The sequence below is a fragment of the Pyxicephalus adspersus genome, unplaced genomic scaffold, assembly GCF_032062135.1.
Source record: "Pyxicephalus adspersus unplaced genomic scaffold, UCB_Pads_2.0 Sca1706, whole genome shotgun sequence".
Classification (NCBI taxonomy): Eukaryota; Metazoa; Chordata; class Amphibia; order Anura; family Pyxicephalidae; genus Pyxicephalus; species Pyxicephalus adspersus.
This window is the reverse complement of record NW_027318713.1, coordinates 1-5,360: the sequence shown is the minus strand read 5'-3', so window position 1 is coordinate 5,360 and position 5,360 is coordinate 1. Positions and strand designations below refer to the sequence as shown.

General features: G+C 37.4%; 1 long non-coding RNA gene across 1 annotated transcript; it reads left to right on the top strand.

Annotated features, from left to right (window-relative positions):
- Nucleotides 1-2,601: 2,601 nt before the first annotated feature.
- On the top strand, nt 2,602-5,354 carry LOC140321256 (uncharacterized). Its single transcript, XR_011918873.1, has 3 exons — nt 2,602-3,502; nt 4,335-4,384; nt 4,962-5,354. It is a non-coding gene; the product is annotated as an uncharacterized lncRNA (long non-coding RNA).
- Nucleotides 5,355-5,360: the final 6 nt, after the last annotated feature.

Sequence of the window (5,360 nt, the reverse complement as noted above, 5' to 3'; positions counted from 1 at the left end):
TCCTCTGCTTGTTACCATTGTACAATAGGTAGGGTTAACCCAGTTTTAACAAATGTTAAAATGCTAAGCTGAATTCCAGCTTGTATTGACTTGTTTGACATTTCACAGACCAAATTGAAATTTTACACTGTACATGTCTGTTAATGGTATTTTTTATTAATAAAGACGAGTAAATTGCTTTAAAGGTCAAGAAATACCAGCGCTTATTTTATGCTAAGTTGACTTTAACATACCCTTTAGAAACACAATTGGATTTAGGTCTTCTGTAAAAAAAAATAATTTAAAGGGATTTTCTACTACTGTAAAAAAAAAGTACACTGTGCACCCCCTTGCTCCCCCCATCCACACACTTATGTTTATTTAAAGCAACACAAAAAAGGCTCAGTGGTAAATTCTCTCCATTCTTACTGAGCTTTTTGTTGGTTAGCTGTATCCAGAACCGTTTTTGCATATGCTGCTGCCCAGACTTGAAAGATGCTGTACTTTTATACATGCTGTGCCATATGCAAAATATTGTTAGAATATATTATGGGGGTGGTATGGAATATTATTTATATGCAGGGCTACTTTGTAAAGAGCAGATCAATGTTTCCTGAACTATAATGAGCCTTCTGAATACTTTCAGCATCCCCTGCACCGCGTTCGACTTATCATGTAAAGCTTTTCACATACGTCAGATGATTGTTGCCTGGGGTGAATAGTTGTGCCTTGTTGTGCAGATTGATGAACAAATGATTGAGAAATGAGCCTTCCTAATGAGAAGAGCACAGTGGGGTGCCACTCCCCCCTATGCTTATTCATTCATCTGACTCTGGAAATTATGAAAAAATTGAAAGATGAAAGATTGTTTCCAGTGACAGTCATCTGATGTCTGTACAAGGCTTTGGGGGTTAGTGCACCACTCTCCTTGCTGACCTAGGCACGGACCCATGAGTCTCATGAATACCATTATGGTAAATACTGCTCTAAGTGTACCTATAGTCTTGCAGTTATATGAAATCCCCTGTACTGAAATTACTCTTCACTGGAATATTTCCTGACTGGAGGATGCCCAACATCATCTAGTCCTTTCTAGCACCGTCCTTGGTCTGCTCCATTCATTCATTGGATTTCTGTTATTTTCTGTTATTGAGACTCAGTATCACATTTGGGCAGGTGGCCTGAATGCAAATGTCTATTTCTCATTCCAACATCCACTCACCTAAATTTGTATAATATCTTGAAAATCATACCTGCACTAATATTAGCAGTTCACCTGAGCACTTTTCAAAAGTGTTTTTCCTTTACATGTGTTGAGGTGTCAGACCTTACTGCAAAACACATCTGTTATTGTGCTGCTGTAACATTTATATAAAGCAACATAATAGTGTGAATGGAGCCTTATAGGAACATTTATGGGTCAGCCTGGGGTTCAGGAAAGAGTGATTGAGAAGTATGAGTTGGAGACACCTATGGGTATTTTATACTGTATTCAATAATTCTTATAATTACAATGAAATATTTGTGTCGCTCATAATGTCCTCATATGTATTTTAAATTTGGATAATGGCCGAGTACAATCAACAGTAAATCTGGTACAAAGCTTGGAATTTTGTTTTTGTCTGGAGTCAGAATTCTTGATTGTGTTCCAAAAGTGTGATCTTGTTTTATATATCAAATACCTCAATTTGTCATTTTATTGTTCTTAGCCATCCCACCTGTAATTATGAACTTTCTGGAGAAGAGGGCATTCCTTAAGGTAAAAATAAATGCAAAGTTCTAAATAGGTATTTATTCTATAAAAAAGTTGTATTTGTTTTTATTCGTACACTTGAATATAAATAACTCAGTAAAATGCATACCCATATACAATATAAACAGCGGATTTAAAGCATTCACACCACTAAGATGTAGTAACATGCTGGCTCATTGACCATACATCCTTTCAATGTACTGGCATTGCAATGAAGTGCAATAAGTGGCAGCACACTACCATATGTTACAGTGCTGCACTAATGTCTGAAATGCAGAATGTACAATGGTTGATTAAGTGTGGTGCATTGGGCAGCCCAACGCAATATATGTTCATATGCAAACCAATATGTAAGGTCATGCTGCTCCCCCCATCCACACACTTATGTTTATTTAAAGCAACACAAAAAAGGCTCAGTGGTAAATTCTCTCCATTCTTACTGAGCTTTTTGTTGGTTAGCTGTATCCAGAACCGTTTTTGCATATGCTGCTGCCCAGACTTGAAAGATGCTGTACTTTTATACATGCTGTGCCATATGCAAAATATTGTTAGAATATATTATGGGGGTGGTATGGAATATTATTTATATGCAGGGCTACTTTGTAAAGAGCAGATCAATGTTTCCTGAACTATAATGAGCCTTCTGAATACTTTCAGCATCCCCTGCACCGCGTTCGACTTATCATGTAAAGCTTTTCACATACGTCAGATGATTGTTGCCTGGGGTGAATAGTTGTGCCTTGTTGTGCAGATTGATGAACAAATGATTGAGAAATGAGCCTTCCTAATGAGAAGAGCACAGTGGGGTGCCACTCCCCCCTATGCTTATTCATTCATCTGACTCTGGAAATTATGAAAAAATTGAAAGATGAAAGATTGTTTCCAGTGACAGTCATCTGATGTCTGTACAAGGCTTTGGGGGTTAGTGCACCACTCTCCTTGCTGACCTAGGCACGGACCCATGAGTCTCATGAATACCATTATGGTAAATACTGCTCTAAGTGTACCTATAGTCTTGCAGTTATATGAAATCCCCTGTACTGAAATTACTCTTCACTGGAATATTTCCTGACTGGAGGATGCCCAACATCATCTAGTCCTTTCTAGCACCGTCCTTGGTCTGCTCCATTCATTCATTGGATTTCTGTTATTTTCTGTTATTGAGACTCAGTATCACATTTGGGCAGGTGGCCTGAATGCAAATGTCTATTTCTCATTCCAACATCCACTCACCTAAATTTGTATAATATCTTGAAAATCATACCTGCACTAATATTAGCAGTTCACCTGAGCACTTTTCAAAAGTGTTTTTCCTTTACATGTGTTGAGGTGTCAGACCTTACTGCAAAACACATCTGTTATTGTGCTGCTGTAACATTTATATAAAGCAACATAATAGTGTGAATGGAGCCTTATAGGAACATTTATGGGTCAGCCTGGGGTTCAGGAAAGAGTGATTGAGAAGTATGAGTTGGAGACACCTATGGGTATTTTATACTGTATTCAATAATTCTTATAATTACAATGAAATATTTGTGTCGCTCATAATGTCCTCATATGTATTTTAAATTTGGATAATGGCCGAGTACAATCAACAGTAAATCTGGTACAAAGCTTGGAATTTTGTTTTTGTCTGGAGTCAGAATTCTTGATTGTGTTCCAAAAGTGTGATCTTGTTTTATATATCAAATACCTCAATTTGTCATTTTATTGTTCTTAGCCATCCCACCTGTAATTATGAACTTTCTGGAGAAGAGGGCATTCCTTAAGGTAAAAATAAATGCAAAGTTCTAAATAGGTATTTATTCTATAAAAAAGTTGTATTTGTTTTTATTCGTACACTTGAATATAAATAACTCAGTAAAATGCATACCCATATACAATATAAACAGCGGATTTAAAGCATTCACACCACTAAGATGTAGTAACATGCTGGCTCATTGACCATACATCCTTTCAATGTACTGGCATTGCAATGAAGTGCAATAAGTGGCAGCACACTACCATATGTTACAGTGCCGCACTAATGTCTGAAATGCAGAATGTACAATGGTTGATTAAGTGTGGTGCATTGGGCAGCCCAACGCAATATATGTTCATATGCAAACCAATATGTAAGGTCATGCACCTGTGGTTAACTATGCAAGACGGGATGAACTAGTCCTTAAAGGAAAACTCCAGGTTGGTTAGAATGTGTGTGTATATATACAGTAATAGCTGTATACCTTCTTAAAAATGTACCCTCCAATTTTAGTTTGCAGACAATTTTATAACCAAACTGATACCTCTGCTAATATTTAGTTTTCCCCTAACCAGAAGCTTTGCATAGGGCTTGAGGTTTAAGTTTGATCGCTGCTTAAGGTTAAGTTGTAGGCAGCCTGGTGCATGATATAGCTCCTTCCTTTGGTTATGGTTATTGTTCATCTGGTCAGATTGCTCAGGACCATCAACATTCCTGGTAGAAGTAGTCTGGATTGCTGAGTGTTGCAGCAAAAACTCTTTTTGTTGCTTGCATGTAGAAATGTGCTTTATTGTTAATCATGAAGACAGCGAATATGAAGTCAATACAGTTACTTATTCTTTGTCTTGTTGCTTCTTTTAGCGTTATCCATGGATGAATGCACCCTTACAAGTTGGGCTTGTTGGCTTCTGGTAAGCATGGCATTGCTGCTAAGTGGTTCCTAAGTAATATGAAATTAGGATGAATATGTGTACAATTACTAGCTCAACATATTTTTATGTAACTAGAAGATCGGGGATAGGTCAATACCAGTATTATCCAAACTCTGTGATCCTTACCATGTAGCTGTATATGAAACAGCTTAAAAATGGCAAATAAATCATGATGGATTCTACCACCATATAACACTTGTTTCCAAAAATATTGGTTCCAACATGGTAACTTCTGATTTTTGCTCTTACTGTGTTCTCCTAAACAGCCTGATCTTGGAAGAAAATGTAAATAGGGCATTGGATTGGGGCAGAATATGATTATGGCCACCTCTACTTCTGTAGACATTACTCATTGGCCTGTACAATCAATGTTTTGCTAATTTTAGGAAATACAAGTGGGGACAAACTCTTTGAGCTGTCACACAATGTAGGCATCCCTGATATGGCATTAGGTAACATTTTTGGCCTGGATTTCCTTCTATATAATCTAATTGTTACAGTCACATAAATCTTATCATTTTGTCTTCTCAATATAAACTTTGTTTTCTTGTTTTAGCTTGGTCTTCGCAACACCACTTTGCTGTGCTCTGTTCCCTCAGAAAAGGTGGGTAAATAATTTTGAAAGAAGATACTCTGTATTAATAATCTTTGTTTTTCAAAAAGGGGAAAAAGCCTTTCATTCTGTTGTACCTTCCGCTATTTAGTACATGCAGTCCTAGAATTAAGGACATCCGACATACGGACGACTCCTAGATATGAACGGGGCTTTCCTGCTTGTTCGTGTGCAGGACAGAGGCTTGATGGGGGGAGAGGGCGGTTCGCATGACTTGCAAAAGAAATCTTTTGCTTTTCTTCAACCTCTTGTAACTCTTAATTGATCTAGACACACTCTGCAGTTGTTTCTATTTGCATATCAAAGCATGGCTTGCTCCAGAAGTTAATGAATGTCTAGGCT